The sequence below is a fragment of the Falco cherrug genome, chromosome 4 (genome assembly GCF_023634085.1).
Source record: "Falco cherrug isolate bFalChe1 chromosome 4, bFalChe1.pri, whole genome shotgun sequence".
Classification (NCBI taxonomy): Eukaryota; Metazoa; Chordata; class Aves; order Falconiformes; family Falconidae; genus Falco; species Falco cherrug.
This window is the reverse complement of record NC_073700.1, coordinates 55,687,551-55,706,453: the sequence shown is the minus strand read 5'-3', so window position 1 is coordinate 55,706,453 and position 18,903 is coordinate 55,687,551. Positions and strand designations below refer to the sequence as shown.

At 49.5% G+C, this 18,903-nt stretch overlaps 1 long non-coding RNA gene across 2 annotated transcripts; it reads right to left on the bottom strand.

The window, feature by feature from the left end:
- Nucleotides 1–439: 439 nt before the first annotated feature.
- Nucleotides 440–17,491, bottom strand: LOC114016681 (uncharacterized). Of its 2 annotated transcripts, XR_003561299.2 has the most exons (4): nt 17,314–17,490; nt 7,177–7,335; nt 4,522–6,388; nt 440–908 (listed from the first exon to the last, which is right to left on the bottom strand). It is a non-coding gene; the product is annotated as an uncharacterized LOC114016681 (long non-coding RNA). The 2 variants fall into 2 exon arrangements; XR_008732011.1 differs by having other exon boundaries at nt 4,522–7,335; nt 17,314–17,491.
- Nucleotides 17,492–18,903: the final 1,412 nt, after the last annotated feature.

Genomic DNA, 18,903 nt, shown 5'->3' with positions numbered 1-18,903 from the left:
GGGGAAGGGTTTGTGGGCAAACTGGGTTTCCGAAGGAAGCTCTTGATGGATGGGCACACCTGGGGGGTGATGATTCCTATAAAAAACACCCGAAGACATATGCCCAAGGCTGCTCAAGGAGAATGTGGCAGTGCTGGGGAGGGAGCCCAGGTCATGGAGGTCCCAGCCTATCTCAGGACCCTTTCCCAGCAGGCAGCCTGTCCTGTTCCCTCCTGCTCACCGCTGTCTTCCGACCAGCAGGCTGCAGGGACTGGAATTTCCTGACTCCCAAGACCCCAACTGTCCTGCCTCAACACCCACTGAAGCCTCCTTTGCTTCCCCCTCCCTGCCCCCCCCCCCATTTTGTTTGTCTGTGGTTTTGCACAGGGAAAAAACAAAGTAACCGGAGGTTTCTGGGAGACCATACTCTGCGCCGCCCATCAGAGAGCAGACAATAATATTTAGCTGCTTTGATCAGTTTATTGTTACAGTATATTTAGATGGCGAGCTGCAAATTCCAGCGCAGCAGCAGCTGCAAGCAATGTGGTGCGTGTGGCGCAGTCCAAAACACAGGCAGGATTTGTCAGTGCAGCCGAGCGGCGGTTGGGCTGTCTGCTGCGTGATGTAACCCCTCCTTTAATTTGTTTTCCAGAAAATTCATTTTTGAGAAGTGCTCTGCGAATGGCTTGGCAGCAGCCGGAGGAAATGGGCTGGGGAGGACGTCAGCTGTCAGCCCGCAGCCCCCGCTCACCAAGCCCTGGCCGGCGGGATGGCGTGGGGGCTTGCAGGGCTGCCTTCCCTGCCCGGGAAGGGCCTTTGGGCTGGGTCCATACTTGAGTTACTCTCGGTCAACTGGTGCGGCGAGCTCCAGAGCAGGGATCATATTTATTTGTATGCTTTCACAGTGCACAGCACAGAACAGTCTGCACCTGTGGATGCGACAGTAAAACGAGTGATTAATAATAAGCCAAGGAGCCAGTGCAATTTAATCTGTGTAAGTGAATGCAGTTAACTGGAGAAGGATGCTCAGGCTGGCTGAGGACGTCCTTCCTTTCCTCTGTGGGCCTGAGACAGCACGTCCAGGCTAAAGCCTTGCAACATTTAGAGCATACAGCACAGAGAGCCTTGCCTGCTCGGTTTTGCTCCACTTGACTTTTTAATCTGTAGGAGGTGAACGGAACGTGGCTGGGAGAGGGAAGAGTGCCAGCTGCAGCGGGAGAGGGGCAGAGTGGCAAGTGATCTGCTTGTCCTTGACCTTGTTTGTATGCTTCCTTCCTTCCCTCCTTCCTTCCCTCCTTCCTTCCCTCCTTCCTTCCTCCCTCCTTCCCTACCTCCCTTCCTCTCTCCCTTCCTTTCTTCCTCCCTCCCTCCCTCCCTTCCTTCCTTCCTTCCTTCCTTCCTTCCTTCCTTCCTTCCTTCCTTCCTTCCTTCCTTTCTCCCTCCCTCCCTCCGTCCCTTCCTTCCTTCCTTCCTTCCTTCCTTCCTTCCTCCCTCCCTTCCTCCCTTCCTCCCTCCCTCCCTCCCTCCCTTCCTTCCTTCCTTCCTTCCTTCCTTCCTTCTTTCCTCCCTTCCTCCCTTCCTTCCCTACCACTGCTCATGTGTATTATCACAGAAGATCCCACTGACTCGCTCTGAGGTCCAAACCCTGTTACATGTCTCCTCCTCCTTTTGGAAGGCAAGGAAAGATGGGTTGCTCTTTCCCATGGTCTCAGAGCTGCAGGGACCTCCAAGGCCATCATGCCCACATGTGGCTTCAAGCAGAACCACAGCAGGTCCAGCCCCAACAGATGTTGCTATAGAAGAAGCAACATCTAGTGCTTGCTCTGAGAGACTTCCACAACCTCCTAGCAATGGGTCCTGGTGACTGGTCACCCCTCTCCAGCAGGAAGCTTTGCATGATGTGTACCCTAGATTTCCCTTGGTGCAATGTAGCAATGTCCCCTGCTTGTCCTGTCCCTCAGGGACATGGAGAACAGACTGTCCCTTAGTGCCCTCAGCAGCCTTTCAGAAGCAGACCATGGCCTGTTCTGCATTTCCAGGTAGTGAATACGTGAAGGAGTCTAGTTTCTTTCTGGAAAGGAGGTTCATGCATCTTTTCCTTCTGAAAGTCTTCCTTCCTTCCATGAGTCTCACTAGGGCCATCAGGGGAGATGACTACTGGGAGTAAAGTCACTGGAAATCAGCTCCCTCACTTCTTCCATGACCGCTGACCCTGAGGCCAAAACTGGGCTCTGTGCAGCACAAACGGGTGCAGGTGATGGTCTTACTGGCTTCAGTGGGACTAACTTAACATAAGCCTAAATGCTTCGCTGGAGGAGGTCAGAGGCATCTGTAGTGGCTCACTGCAAGAGGTGGTAAGGGAGCACTTGGGGACTTTCCTGGGCTTTGGGGCATGGCAACTGCCGAGCGTCACGGCTTAGCGCTGTGGGTGAGCAGGAGGGCAGTGTCAGCTCCGCTGCAGACTCCTCACCACCTTGCTGCAGGTCACCTACTTCATAACTCACTGAAATAATTTCTCTCTGCAAAGAAGGGCAAGCTGAAGATTTTGTTTGGCCAGATTGGATTTTTTTTTTTTTTCTTTTGGAAAAATAACAGCATAGCATTTCCTCTGCCTTGTCCTCTCCTGTGCTGTACTGGTAGCTGCACTGAAGCTGATTGATTAGTTTAATAACAGGCAGTTGATATGCAGCCATAAAATTATGCACTTTTACTCATCAGCCTGATTGAACTCCTCTGCTGACTGTACAGGAGCAGAATGGCAGAGTTATAATAATGAGGGAAAGAGCCAAGGGAGAAGTAAGCGCGGTGGTGTTATTGTTGTTGTTTTAAAGCTGAGGAAGAAAATGACTCCAGGGAGGAACTTTTCCAAAATAAATACCAAAATACAGAGGGAAAATGTTAAGATGTAATTAGCACTGGTACAAGTGCCATTAAATGTCTGCTGGTGTTGGAGGCATCAGCAGAGCTTCTTTTACACCCACTTGGTCTTTGTTGGGGTTCAAGAGGTTGGGGCTGACCCTGCTGAACACCTCCAGTTCTCTCGTCCTCAGGAAGGGTGAGAGGGGCTGAGCCCTTTGCAGGATGAATCCACTTGATGGGAAAAAGATGGGAATTCTGCTTTTTATAAAATTTTTCTTTCTGATTCTGGCCAAGGAGGGAGCTGGGAAAAATGTGTCTGGGAAGGGTTTGTCCCCTCTGACTCCATGCTAATGGCAACAGTGGAGAGGAGATAGTGTGAAGGAGGTGCGGGAAGTACTGGGGCTCTTGCATGCTGGCCTGGTGAGGACATGACTCCTGTCGGTGATGTCCCTATGGCCCTGAGCTCTGCTCTCTGCATTTCGGGGCACCGGAGGAGCTGAAATCAGAGTCTGTCCCACAGGGTGTCAATCATACTCTCCAAAGCCACCAAAGGGAATTGAAGGTTCCTGTTCAGCCATGAATCAATATGCAGGAGCAGGCAGTGGGGCTCGCTGATGAAAAGCCACACAGCCCCCATCCATGCATGGAGAATGGCATTTAAGACTTTATTTCCTAATAACATATTTCCCAGCGCTCCAGCGTGGCTTGCTCGGTTGACAGGCTCACTGTTTGTCCTGGACACATTCATTTTATTTATATGACTAATTTGTCTGCGAATAGGTCAGCCTGCTTCTTCTGCCTGTGATTCCCGTCAGTCTCATTGCTGTGAAACATTTTAATTGCACCTAGCCCCGTGCTGCAAGCCCCAGCGTGGGCATCACTCAGAGGTCTGGCTGCCTTGTCACCAGGTCCAGTCTCCATCCAAAAGACCCAGTACAAAACTATCCGATTTTCCCTTTGGGGCAGATCTCTTGGGGGTGGGAACAGGGGAGGGAACAAGCACCATTTGGCATTTATTTTCTCCCAGACAAATGCTTGGCAGATGGTTGCACAACTCTTCTTGCCCTTGTCCCTGATTGCACCCCGTCCCAGGTTGTTCCTGGAAGCAAGGCTCTGCCTTGTTTGCTCCAAAGGGCTTTGGGTCAGGCCATGCGTGGCTTGTAAAATGCTATTGGAGATTATACACAGCTGCACTGACATACCCAAGGGTGCTGCTTCTCCAGCTACCCCCCTGTTTATTAGGGGTGCCCTCACCTGTGGTTCTTGGGTGGGCTTTTCTCCTGGGTTCTGGCTATGCCACCTCCTGTTTCCCACCTCCCCCTGGACAGGAGCAGTTGGGTTGCTGTTGGTGTGCGTTATCTGGGCCAGATTATCTCTCTAAGACCCACAGGTCAGGAAACTCCTCCACAGCTCCCGAGATACAAGTACTGACTGGTACAGTCACCCTGTCAGGCTGGAGAGAAGTGTCCCCTGAGGACAGAGGGGTACTGTTTAGAGTCATGGCAGGTTCCCTGATGTCACCTCCAACAGACCTCAATGCCCATGCATGGGCCCCTGAACCCTGCCAAGGTGCCCAGTGACCACCATGGGAAGGCAGACCCTGAGCTCACGTACAGCCCTTGGACTCTGCAGGGGCAGGACTGGGAAGGACTCTGTTCCTGTTCTCGGGCAGGACTGACTCACCCTGTGCCAGTCCTGATGGATGTTTCTTCTCCTTATCCTTAGAAACCACCAGTGATGGAGATCCATGATCTTCCCTGTGGTGACTCCAGTGCCTCACCAACCCTGAGCCAGAGGTGGGGTTCAGATACATCTCTTAGACATCTGGTATCCCTTTAGGCACCCTGTTTTCTGTGATTCCTTGAGATTCCTGTGAAACCACAGCCTCGGGAACCTCCCAGCAGGAGTACAGTTAGGATTTCAAAAGCTGGAGCCCTGGTGAACTTCATGTTCCTCAGGGCAACGTCCATAATCATCCGGCTGCTCCTGGCAGGGTTTCAGGGCTGGCTGCAGCACACCTCTCCTGGGTATTTCTTGCGGTGTGCTATGGAGCTAAAGCAGAGTCTGCTGAAAGTGGTGGAAGTCTTTTGACGTACAGCATGGATGGATCAGACATTGTGAAGAGCATCTTTCCCCAAGCCCAGGAACCAGGGGCAAGGTCCTGGGTTGATGAGTTTGGAGCTGGAAGCCCTGAACTCTGTTTATTCTCCCAGCTGTTGCAGGTCTGCTTCCTTCCGGCAGCCTGCAGTTTTTGATAGACTTAGCAAAGGAAGGTGTGGGGTATTGCACCTGAATTCAGAGTGATGTTGGTGCTAGAGCAACGCCTGGCTCCATGGCTAAGGAGCAGGCCTGCACGTGGCCCCTGGGCCGGAGTAGAAAGGATAAGCACACTGTGTTGTAGCAAAGACTGCTTTTATTTGTCTTCATCTAAAGTAAAACCAGACCCCACAAATCACTAACAAATTGCCTTTCTGCAAGTGAAAACGTTGGTAAAAGCTGTCAGGGTTTCTTTATGAAATGAAGTTGGAAAAGAAAATTTAACTGCTCCTTCAGGCTTCCCTTCCCCTTCTTTTTCTGGTAAAAGCCCCATTACTGGGACGGAAAGCTTCAGTATTGAAATCTGCCATTAAAGTTTTAAAAGGCAACAACCACCACAAACCTTTCCAAATAATTTGGAGAAAAAAGCAACAGTAAAAGCTACCAAAGCTTTTTCCCCAGTCTGTATTTTGGGTAGTTGCAAAGAGCAGCCCTTTCCATGGTAAAGTATGTCACAGGGAGAGAGCAGAAGAGGAGGCAAAGGAAGTTAACATGTGGATGGAGGCTGCAACAACAATGTTCTGACTCAAAGAATGTTGCAAACACATTGAGTATATTTGGAGATATTTTTAAACCCGTTTTAAACCAAAGCAGAACTTGAGGAGAAGGTAGCCCAGGGCAGGAGGAGAATGACATGGAGTTTGAGTTAGGAATCCAGGCAGAGTGAAGGATCATCAGCCCTGAGAGGGAGCTTCAGGGCAGCATGGAAAGGGGCAGGAGCCGAGGCAGTGAGTCTGGGGAAGCCGCCAAACTGAGCAGGTTGGCGTGGGACATGGCAGGTCGCTAATGCAAGAATAGGTCGTGATATAGTCCTGTCTTGAAGTCACCCAAATGTGCAGAATGCAAACAGCAGCTTGCAAGGTGCCAGGGCCAGCTGTCTGTACAGCTTTAGGTATGGCCTGAAATAGCAGACAGAAACTCTTAATAAAAACAATGTTCATACAGCAGCTCTTGCCTACTGAGAGGGGGAAACCTACCCAACAACAAGTCCCAAGTGCTCTCCTGCTCTGCGCAGAAGATTTGGCTGAGTGACCTCCTCAGGTCCCTTCCAACTGATTTATTCTCTGATCCTACGAGCACAAGTCAATGTGCTCACCAGGGTCCTCATATATATTGTGTAAAGGATGATGAAGAGGGTGTAGCAAGTGAAGATCAGAATGAATTCTGTCCACAGTGAATATCTTTATGCAGACTTGGAGTATCATAGAATCACGGAATCATGGAACCATCTAGGCTGGAAAAGACCCATAAAATAATTGAGTCCAACCATAAACCTAACACTGCCAAGTCTACCACTAAACAATGTTCCTAAGTGCCACATCTACACTAAACACCTCCAGGGATGGTGACTCAACCACCTCCCTGGGCAGCCCGTTCCAGTGCTTGACAACTCTTTTTGTGAAGAAATTTTTCCTAATATCCAGTCTAAACCTCCCCTGGGGCAACTTGAGGCCATTTCCTCTCGTCCTATTGCTTGTTACTTGGGAGAAGAGACTGACCCCCACCTGCCTACACGCCCCTGTCAGGCAGCCGCAGAGAGCAACAGGGTCTCCTCTGAGCCCCCTTCTCTCCAGGCTGACCTCCACCCACCCCGCCATGCCCTCAGCCGCTCCTCGCAGGACTTGTGCTCTGGACTTTCCACCAGCGTTGTTGCTCTCCTTCAGACATACTCCAGTACAAGATACACATAATCCCAAGGATCCCTACAGCAGGTCTTGGTCCCCCTCACAGTACTGGGGTTTTACAGACCTTTCCAGCAGAATCTGGCTTCAGTTTGGGGATGTCTCGGATCATCTCCATAGATTCTCCTTCCCTCCTCTCCCCAGAGAGTTACCATTGCTTGACAAACGGGGACTTTACACCCAGCTGAGACAGAGGCAGGTGCACAAGAGATCTCAGCCCTGCTGCATCCCTCTCAAGTTCTGCCATTTTGTATTCCTCCACTGGCCACCATCCCCAGCCCTTTCCCAGAACAGCCTCTCTGCCTCCCTGCTGTAACACAAACTCCGAGTGCCATCAGACCAGAGCTGGCAGCCACTTCCCCTGCGCTGCAAGGCCAGCACGCCCCGTTGCTGCCCCGTTCCACCATCCGTCATCTGCCATCTGCTGCACACAGCCAGGCCCACCGCGTCCTCATGGCCCTTTGGTCCACCTAGGAGAGAGAGAAGGGAAAGGAGGGAACTGGGGAGGAGGAAAGAAGAGAGAACAAAAGGGATGGAGGAGAGGAGAGGAGAGGAGAGGAGAGGAGAGGAGAGGAGAGGAGAGGAGAGGAGAGGAGAGGAGAGGAGAGGAGAGGAGAGGAGAAAGGGTAAGGGTAAGGGAAGGAGAAGGAGAAGGAGAAGGAGAAGAAGAAGGAGAAGGAGAAGGAGACAGAGAAGGAGAAGGAGGAGAAGGAGAAGGAGAAGGAGAAGGAGAAGGAGAAGGAGAAGGAGAAGGAGAAGGAGAAGGAGAAGGAGAAGGAGAAGGAGAAGGAGGAGAAGGAGAAGGAGAAGGAGGAGAGAGAAGAGAAGAGAAGAGAAGAGAAGAGAAGAGAAGAGAAGAGAAGAGAAAACTAAAGATTTGCCAGTAATTTAAAATATTTTATAGAAAGTAGAAGGAATGTGGCATGAAGCAAAATGCCGGTCTTAAAAGTGCTGCTCATGCTTGCCCCTCTGCAGGGGCAGCTCTGTGGCTGCCGTGCACTGCAGGACGGTCTCTGCCTTTGTTTTCTTCCGCTGAAGTGACCTCTCGGTCACTCCAAATGTCACGGCAGCCTGCGGAGCCACGGCTCCCTGCGGCAGCCCCTTCCGGACACCCCCGGACACACTGTCATTTGACGAGAATCTTGGCTTCAAGCACCAGAGGGCAAATCGGTGTCAGAAACAACAGAACCACCGGGAACAGGAGGCAGAGGGGGTGCAAAGCCGCGGGCTTGGTCTTAGCGATCATTATCAATTAGCACACACAATACTAAAACTTTGTGGACTGCAACAGCAGCCTCAATGGGCCAAAATGCCCCAAATTCCCCTCAAACACCATCTTTGGAAATAGAGGGTTTCTTCATGTTGCTTCACCATTGGACTTTGCACCCGACATACTGATAAAACCTCGACCAACACAGGCAACGTGTGGCAGACTGCGGGGTCCCTCCCAGGTGGCACTGCTTGATTTTGTGGTTGACATTTAGCTATCACTGAGATGGGCACATTAAAACCATGATAAGGCAAATATTTGCTCAGCATGAAAAGCTGTGGATAGGTAAGTTGCCTGGCATTACTCCCAGCATGTCCCGCACAGGGTGAGTGGGAATGCACGGACTGGAGATGGGAAAATCCCAACCTCTGACCATTCAGAGGCTCTTAAAGAGACCAGTTACCCCCTGGGGAGCCCATCTTCTGGCTTAAAGCTCAATTTGCCATGTGAGCAGCATTGATTTGAAAGTATCAGGTGCTGGATTGATCTACCTAAATCTGTTGAAATCCTGATGGAGCAGTTGATGCAGGCCAGGACGACACTCATCCCAGCTTCCAGCAGAAATCCAAACTAGACCAGATGAGTTAGTGCCTCCAAGGTGCCTCTTTCCCTCCATGGCCTGCCAGCGTGCCTGCTAGCTGCACACAAGGTTTGGGGGGGTGGGGGGAATGTACACTGCTGCCCTTTGAGCGTGTCCTAATCATCTGTCAGCATCACTGTTAAAAAACCCTGCCTCCTTTCTAATGCAAATTCACCTGGACCTCAGTTTTCCAGCTCTCTGCAATTGTCACATTTTTCTCAGCTAGTTTAGGCAGCCCTGTATCCTCTCCCCCCCCCCCCCCCCCCCCGAAGGCAATCCTCACCCGTAATGAAGTCCAGTCCCAATTTTAGCTTGTGTTTGTTAACCCTCTCCCTGCGATAATTACCTCCAGCTCTCAGATTATTTTGGTGACTCAACATCCCCAACTTCCCAGCATTGTTTCGCAGTGGCTGCTTCATTAACACCCTGTGTGGAAGCAACCTTACTTCTGCATCCCTCTCACACTGACTCAGCCCTCCATCTCCAAGACAAAACCAGTCCCTTCTGGCCCTGCTTTGGGGCGAGTTCATGGCCTGCTCTTTCTCCCCTGTGACCACTTTATCTTTTTGCATCCTCACTGCTCTCTCCATGACCAGATGGGACTGTTCTTTCTTTGAATGCCACTTGCTAGTAAACACTGGTCCCAAGGCAACCATTAATTTTTTGTCCAGCATCAAATGAATCCATAGCCACTATACTGAGGTCCTCAACCGAGTGATTGCACTTTCAGTACATGATATTGCATGCTCGTGAAATGACCAGCTGTGTTTTTAGAAAGACTAATGCTATTCTGCTATTACAGCGCAGGTTTCTCAGACTGAATTCTCTATTAACTGAAGTCTTTTCATTTCTGTATATCAAAGACCGGAGCTCTTCTCCACTTGCATTCAATGGCTCATAACGGATCCCCACCACTACTCACTCTTGGGTAACGTTAGCTCAAAGATGCAAAGGCATGAAAAACTCCCTGGCTCTGAGCTATCAATAAATCTTAAATGGAATGTGGGGGGTTTATTAATGTGTCCTCTGCTCCCTCTTGTCCCTTCCATCTTCCTCCACATGTAACAGCCCATTACTGCACCACTCCACTCACCTGAATCCCTCATTTGTCACCCCAGACTCCCTGCAATACTATATAAACCACTGAAAAAACTCTCCTTCTCTGTCACATCGCTTCAATTTGCTCTTGTTACTCAGAATCTGGTTTTGTTTTGCATTTGCCTGCTTTACCTCTGCCCATTTCATTATCAGTTTGATACCTTTTTGCTTGCATTCTCTACGCTTCAGCTAAAGAAAAAATCAAAAAAATTTCCCACCTGGGAGCTGTCGGCTTGCTTTGCTATCTGCCCATCTTTGTCTTCTTCCACAAAACCAAAACTTTCAGCTGCATATCGCAGAGGAGGCAGCTCACACCAGCATTTTTTGCTTGCTTTCTCAATCTTTCAGAATCATCTCCCAGCTGCTCCCCCTCCAAATTATTTCTTCTTCAGACACATGGGTTCTCTGAAGTCTGCGCTGACCTGTGTAACTCCATGTGATCTTCCATCTGTTGTTGACTTCTATGTGTTTACTTACGAAGGGAAAACTGAAAATGTAACTTCAAGATCTGGCCAGTGTCACTGTCATTCCTCAAAATTAAATTCTGCCGTGGATTGAACTCTGATTTGATCTGCTCAAACCTGCTCTGGTTCAGCCCCAGGGATTCTGACTGAGGAATGACCCATGAAATGCTTTCTGTGCAGTGCTTCATCTCATGTGGGGCCACCTCAGCCTGTGGAGAACCAAGGATGTGAGCCGCAGACATGGATGAGGAATGGACCACACCGATGTGGCGGGCACAACCACCAGCAGTGAAGTTATTTAGCTCAGAGGGGTCCCTGGAGTATCTGTTCTTTATTCCCTGCTCCACCATGGGGTACAGAGCAGTTCCCAGTATCGGCATCATGGTGGTTGCCCTTGCTAAGGACAGCCACAGTGGGAATAGCTCTCCAAAACAGACCATAACCCACTGGTTTGAGCTTGGACCAAGACATGTGAGCCTGTTTTATTGGGAGCCAGACCCCCTCCACATAACAAAGACTCTGCATCCAGAGGCAGACTGGACTGAAGGTGTGTCTGGATTTATATGTACATAATCCTCTCTCTGCTCCTGTCTCCATATAGGCATACAAGATTCCACCAGCTGAACCTCCGGACCAAGTATATTTATACATACATGTATATGTGCATGGCTGGTGAAGTGTACTGAAAACAGTTTATTTCAGAAATAGCATCATTTTTCCTGGCGAAGGAGAACAGCTTCTCTTATTTTCTGTGCCACTTGCATTTTTGGGCTTAGTGAGGCAAAATGCCAAGGAGCGACAGCATGTTTACCTAAGAGCAGCTAAAAGAGCTGTGTAGCAATCAAGGTATTGAGTGGGTTGGGCTGAAAATAGATCAGCTTGGAAAGACTTTGATCAAAAATATTCAGCAGGGGACTGGATGGCCGTGAGCACTGGTAACAACTTCTTCAGGAATATATCCCCAATTTGCCAAAGCTAATTAGGTGCAATGCTTTTATGCAGTGTGGCCGTGGTCTGCCTTGCTGACTCACTGTGCCATAGTTATCCCCAGCTATGGGGACTGCATTGTACTCTCCCATCCTTTGAGGTTTAACTTTCTAGGTCAACAGTGAGGTGCAAAGACACATGGAGGATCCCCCCTGCACAAACATCGAGCAAGGTGCACACTGCTGCCTGCAATTACTCCTGAACCTTATGGAGAAACAGGTTTCATTATAGGGACTGATTTTTTGGAGGGGAAAATCTCTTTTGAAAAGGTGTTTGTGGCCTCACTGGGACATCACTGAGCCCTTCACCTCAATCTTTCTGGGACAATTATTTTTGTTTAACCCCTTGAGGCTCTCCTAAGCTCCCACCAAAACAGGCTCCAACCCTTTTCACAGCTGATAAAGTTTTGCCTCCTCCTTTCTTGATGAGCAGACATGCTCTGCCCTCTGCCAAGCCTAACCTACCCTTGCGATTACCAAACTATTTGCCTGCAGTTTCACATATCTCACTTTATGCAATACCTTGTGCCAGCTCTCCTTTCTGGGCATGTCTACATAGCTATTTTGGCCCAGGATCTAGGTCTGGCATGTCTCTTGGCATCCTGACAGTCAGGACAGATTACAGAAGAAAGTGTTCGGGCACTTTCGGCAGCTTCAGGAAAGTTCTCACCCTGCGATAGGAGAACACAAACACAGCCCAGGCTTTGGCTTTGAAGGTGTGGGGATACGACAGGTCTAGTCACAAGCCCTGGGCTCAGGTCCAGACAAAATGAACAACATCATCGTGTCTCTGTAGCACTTTGTTTGGAAGTGTTTCCGGTCCTTCATTGCCTTATTTTGTAACAAATGGCTTAGGATATTGCACTACGAGGCTTTTATTTCTTTGCACTTCTCCAGCTGCAAACATCAGGGTGACCTGGTCGCTGTGTAGGGCTGGGAGAAAACTACCCACCAGACAGAGCACTGTAAAACCAAGGGCTCTCTGCAGACTGCCAGCTGTGGAGCTTGTTACAGACTTTGGTACCTACCGTTATCACGAAAACCACAGTTACTTCAGGACTTTGCCTTTCCAGGGCTGCCAGACCCCTAGTTCTGTACACCATTAGTGGGAAGAAATAAAAGCACCACGTAAGGGTTGTTTGGCCAGACTTCTGCAGCTCCCCGCCAGCTGCAGGGCACGCAGGTCACTGTTCTGGATGATACTGCAGGCCCGTCCCCCCAGCCCCGCTGATGTGTAAGTCTTTATCAGACTCCATAGGAAGTGGTTTGAATGTGGTCCAGGCAATTACCTGAGGCTTTCCAGCCTCCTACATCATATCTGGCACAGCCAAGCTGAGGGTGTCAGGGTTGCTGGCTCCAGGGCTCCTCCTCCATGTCATACAGCCCAGGTCTTCTAATGGCCAGGGTAGTTTTTAGTACTCTGTAAGAGGCTTAGAAACCAGATTACTATTTGATTACAATGATACTGGCCATGCAATTTTCCTTGCAGATCTTGAAAATTGCCTTGGTGTCCACATCAGTCCTTTCCTCCATCAACTAACAGCACAAACCTCATTGATTCCCATATGTACTGCTGCATGCCTACGGCTCTGAAAAACTCATGGAGAAAAAACCTCAATCATCACATTTGGGTTTAGAAAGAGGGAATCAGAGCGAAAATTTTAAAATGGCAGACATCTGTAGTGCCACTGTTTTCCTCCTGGGCTCGCGATGCTGTGCTGGTTTCCTGCCCTCTACTCAAGCTGAACAGATTTCCAAATGCACAAGTGGTACAAGAACCAGCAGCTTGCCAGCTGACTTCTCCTCATCAGAGAAACCTGTGGATGGCAACAAGTCCATGACATCTCCTAAGTGAGCCCAGAGGGGCTGAGTCCTCAGCCTTGGGAAGCAGCAGGCTGCAGTTTCATGGAAAACAAGATAGCAATGAAATGTGTGACCTTGCAGCATCAGTCTGAAGGCCCTTCCTGCCTGAAAAGTCAGACTTTTCTGACTGTAGGCAAGGCTATGTTTTCTCCCTCACAACACTCAGTTAGAGGTGAACGCGAAAGGAAATTTCAAGCTTTGTAAGGAAACCAAGGATAGCTTTTAGCTTTTGCCTGAATATTTTAGATGCTGTCTTTTAGGATGTTCCTTGTACTGCTGAATCTTGGGCCAGGCACTGGGGTTTAAGAATTATGGGTTCAGGGGAGATGATTTTGGAAATGGAGGGTAGAAGGTCAGGAGGCACGGCATTAGTCCTGCATGAACTGGTTAGTTACTGTGGATCAGCTGATACTCCTCAATTTGTTAAATCAGGTAATCTGACCTTAAATCTAAGCCCATAGACGCAACCACTGAAAGAGCACTTCCAGGAATAGGCTATTTACCCTGTAGCTGTACACGGAGTTACAGTAAGATAATGACCCAGGGATGTGGTTTATTTCCCTCTGGTTGCTGTGCTTTTTGGGTGCTCAAATGAAGGCTTTTTCTTTTCTGTTCTTCTTTTCTTTTTTCTTTTCTCTTTTCTTTTCTTTTCTTTTCTTTTCTTTTCTTTTCTTTTCTTTTCTTTTCTTTTCTTTTCTTTTCTTTTCTTTTCTTTTCTTTTCTTTTCTTTTCTTTTCTTTTCTTTTCTTTTCTTTTCTTTTCTTTTCTTTTCTTTTCTTTTCTTTTCTTTTCTTTTCTTTTCTTTTCTTTTCTTTTCATTCTAACATTAGCACTCCCCTACTTGGTGATGCCCAGGGTTTCAGCTTTAAAATGGAGAAAGCTACTGAAACTAGAAATACATTAGTGCTATCTCCACGGCCAACATCTCAGCCCTGCTCTGTTCATAGCACCCAACTTGTAGATTCTGTCTCTGCAGACAGGCTGCTGGCACTGACTGTTCATCATTATGGGCAAAAGCACCACCATACACAGCACATCAGCTACAAACGCACAGATACTGCTGCAGTACAGCTGGCTGGCTGTCAAGATGGTTTATTTCAGCATGCGATGAGGACCCTGTCCACTGCCAGGGGCACAGGCGCTTGATCCTGCTCACAGCCAAGTTCCCCAAAGATGCTCGGTGTCTGTTACTCCCAACGGTGTCATGCCACTGAAAATTCCAGGTGTCCAATAATCCCCGTATGAGCCAGCACAGATGTCAGCCATCCAGCCAGCTCCTTACTTGTTTGCATTCGATGTGCATTTAGAAGCACGCAAAAATAAAATGACTGGATAACACTCTCCTGAAGACCACTTGTATTTCATATCACCTCAGCCTAGTGCCACATTGAAAACTTGCCTGGAAACCTGGGAAAATTATTTGCAGGGCTGCTGAAGCTCAAAGAATAGGTCCAGTCAAGGGCCCTTTATTCCTTGGCTTTTCCAGGCAAGGTTTATGCAGTTGACATAGGGATCATGTTATTTTTCAGGAAAGAGTTTCAGGGAAGAAAACTAGTAGATACTGAAAGCACTTCTGTGTCCTGTCAGTAGCACCAGGGTGGGACATCTGGGTCCCTATGCAAAAATACCAGGAGTCTGTTGCATTTTATCTGATTACAAGGACAGTCAGGAGCTGACTCCCTCAGCTCTCAGAAGCCTGCAGAAGTGGCCTGATGCTGAGGGGTGCTGCCATGGGCTAGCTGATGCTCCACCAGGTCACAGCTGCCGTCCCTGGATTAGCCTCCCTGGGCTCCCCTTACAGCCAGGTATGGCCCTTTTAGGGCACAGCTCATTTCACCCCAAAGGAATCATCCAGAATAGGTAAAAAAATTCTTACAAACCCATCTTGCAGGCTGCACCCTCCTCTGAGCACATTAAATCTCCGGTCTCATGTGAGACCCCCTGCCTTGGTCAGGGGCTGGAGGATGAAGATCGGAGGAGAGGAGCAAGACTGCTCGGCCACGCAGGAGGCATTAGAGGAGTCATCATGCCTTGGTGACCCTCTCCAAGTTTTGCCCTTAGTAATGGAAAAAACCCTGGTGATGCTTTTCAGGACTACTAGTGAAATTATTGCTCCCCTTAATTCCAGCAGAGATGGAAGAGGGGACCTGTACAGCCCCTCAGTGCACTTACACATATGTTTAAGTGCAATACTTCCGGCTTTCTTGCATGTGGCCTTTTTAGTGGCCTCCGTGACAGGCATCTGGCTGCCCTCCAGGCTGCTACTCTTGAGTGTCTCCAGCTGATGTTGGGGGAAGGTGCCACAGCCCAGCTTTGCATCTCTCTTACATGGATCCAGAAGCCAGGATAGGAAGACCAATAAGAGTGCCTGGGACCTTCTCTGATCTCTGTCGCTCTTGTAGCTCAGCATCCCCCTCATTATGTCCCTATTTCATTCCCAGCCCTCATGCCAGGGAAAGCCTTCCTCATAGCTCCCATATGACCCATAGACTAGCCTTTCAGGTCCACAGCGGGAAGCAACATCCACCATCTCCTCACCCAATTTATACCTCTCTAGGTAAATTAAAATAATGTCATTTATGCTTCATGTTGAGTTTTTAGCTGCCTCCACATTGCCCATGTTGGTGTAGAACCATGGAAATCTGGGAGTTTGCCATGGACTGCTACAGGTAAGATACCCCAAGTATTCATCAGCACCTTGGGAGGGTGCTGGCTTTTTAAAATCCATCCCAGTAATCCCTGGCATATTTGGCAGGATATCAGGCAGATGTGGTCAGGCTATTTCTCTGTCTGGTGCATGTTCACCGCTTGTTCACCAGGTGATTGTTTGATGATACCTTTGCAGTCCTGGAGAGTTGAAGCCTACAAGGTTTGTGCAAACAGGCAGCCAGGTAGAGAGGGGAGGGAGAGAGAAAGGGAGGTTTATTATTTTGGGGGCACAGGAACCTATCTAGGTGTTTAACTTGAATTCTTACATCTGGGGAAGAGCAGGTCACTTACGGATCACTTGTTGCTCTAAACACCAGCCATGTGGCTTCACAAGGAGCAAGGGAGTCTGTTACCTATCCCAGTATCTCCACTCACTGTATCATTTCAGGCTGGTTTGAACTGGGGATAAGACCTGGAGAAGAGTTTCTCTAGCTAAACCAAGTCCTCACCAGCATCCTTGTCCTGCATGGACAAGATGACCGAGACATCAGGAGCCACTGGCAGTGACTGGAAGTCTGATGACTACAACTGCTGGAAAATATGTGTGTGCACACGTGTAGGTGGTGGTGGGCTCACAAGCTGCTTCACAACCTGGCCCTGTCCCCAGCACATCAGGCTTCAAAGTTGTGCATTTGTTTTCATGCAGAGCAGCTCATCTGTCCAGGCGAGAGCACGGTTAGATGTCAAGCCCTACTGCAGGTACCGAGGGGATGGGAAAGACCAGCCATGAACAAGCAGCAGGCGTTCAACCCAGACCATCTGCTGCTGTTGGACTAATCTCTAACCTGTGGTCTCAGCTGGCCAAGGGAAACTTGTTAGGCTGAATTTATGTCTCTAGCTTCAGGTTACAGCCTGGCACATTAAAATAAACCAGCAGTGACTTTGGGTTAACTTAAAAAGCTGGACTGTAGATGAGAGATGGAGAAGAAATCATAGAAGGAGCTGTATACGATTACCAATGTGGGGAGAAGGAGACAACCCCATGCCAACAACAGCCTAAGCATGGCTAGGGCACCTCCCTGAGAAGAAGGAAAGGATGGAGTACCCCAAGGTGAAGTGGTGGCTGAAAAGAGGCTTGGACCCATGGAGAAAGGTGCACTTCTGCTCTGGGATCAAATGTTGTGTGCTCTGAAGAAGCAAATTTCAACCATTTCTTCTCTTATTACTATTGTTTCTTGTTACCATTGTTTGTCTTGTTTTCTCTTGCAAACCATCCTCTGCCAGAGAAGTGGTTATCCTGAAAACTTGGAAGCATTGTGGAGGAAGGAGGAGAATTAATATATTTTTTTTATTCCCTTTTTTAGAATGTGAAATAATAATAATAATAATTAAAAAAAACCACTCAGATGTTTTCACCACTAGGGAAAAGTAAGGACAGAAACAGAGGAGAAACGTCTGGAGGCAAGAAAATCTTTCTCCTAGCTTTGTTTAATGCTGGAGCAGGAATAGATGGATGAAAAACATTAATAAGAAAAAGGTTGAGGAGTGGACTTGAAGGCTGACTTACTGCTTATCTGATTCCTCCGCAAACCATGCTGGCAGTCTTGCAGGATGGTTTCAGGTGGCGTCTGACCGAGTCTCCCAACCCATCTGCATGTGGGTTTTGGGTGTGTTTAAGCTAAGCTGAACCTGCTGGCCATTTAAAGTTTGCTTTTACATACACTGAGAAGAACTGGGCTGGTTGGGCTGACCGTTACAAAGCCTCTTTCTAGGAAAGAGGCTTTGCGCAACAGAAGGGAAAATAGGTCGCTGTCAAGGTTTAGGGCATTTGCGAAAGAAAGTAAACAAGTGGTGCTGCCTGGCTGGGTGAGATGGGAGGTCAGCGCCATGCTGAGCTGGATCTGCCCCCTGCTCAAAACAAGGCTGTACTTACAAGAAGGTTTGGCTGGGAGGAAAGTCAGCTCCATGTTTATGGCAGCAGGACTCAGATCACTACCCTGCCCTGATTCTCCATGTGGTCCCATCCCTGGCAAACCATTTAATCCCAGTGCCCTGTCCGGGTACAGGGAGGAATCACCGCCCCGTGATGCCCAGGGCTTTGGGTGCCAAGCTCAGTGGGGAGCAGCTTGCACCTGGGCATGATATACCCAGAGCAAATGCGGCCACTGGCACTGCTATGGAGCTGCTGGTAAGAGTGGGAGGCTAATGGGGATGGAAGGTTGGTACTGGAGCAGTTGCACCAGCCACAGCCATGGCAGACTCAGAGCAAAGCCTGTCCCACAGAGACTCAGATGCAGAAAGAAACAAAAACAGGGCAAAAAATAACAACCACCGATCGACTGCACAAGCAAAGTCCTTAAAAACGCCCTCAGGCATTCGCCCAGCAAAATCCCAGGGGAGCTCAGCTGCCTCCCTGGATGATACCGAACCACAGCAAGTTACCTTCCCACCGCCCTCTTCCCTGGGGTGTGGGGCTGGGGGAGGCTGGGGCGCACAGCGAGCATCATCCGCTGCAAGAGGCAACGGGCGGCCCTGTCCTCGCAGCAAGGGCTGTGGTTTTGCCCTCCCTGGGAGGGGACAGGCTGTGCTGGAGCAGGGCTGTGGCACCCGGGGGGCTGCGCAGGGGCTCTGCAGCACATCTGCCAGCCGCCTGGCCCCCACCGCCAGCCCGCGAGTACATCTTGTTTGTGTTTTTCTGCGGAGCACACTCCCAGTGGGTTATGTCAGAGGTGAGGAATGCAGGGCCACCCTGTGTCATGAGATCAGACTTACATTTTTAGGCTGAACGCTTACCGTATTTGCTGGGAAGCAGCATGCAGGCGGCACGCGGGGCCCTGGAGGGGTGGGAGATACCCCTTCGCCTCCATCCCTCTTTTCCAGCCCTTGCTCCAGCAGAGCCGGGTGGAGCGGATGGGGCCCGTCTGCTGGAACAAGCTCTCCCTCTGTTCCTCGCAAGGAGTAAGAAAGGAAATGCAGTGAATTAACGCGAATGAAAAGGCAGCAGTGAAAGGCGGCTGGGCGCCATGCCAAGCACTCGGAAAACGCTGGCGGAGAGAGGTGGTGGTGAGCTGCTCTCTGCCGCTGCTGAAGGCATCGACACCCTGGATTGCCCCACGGGAGAAACTCATCCGAGCACCCGTACCCACAAAATGTCACT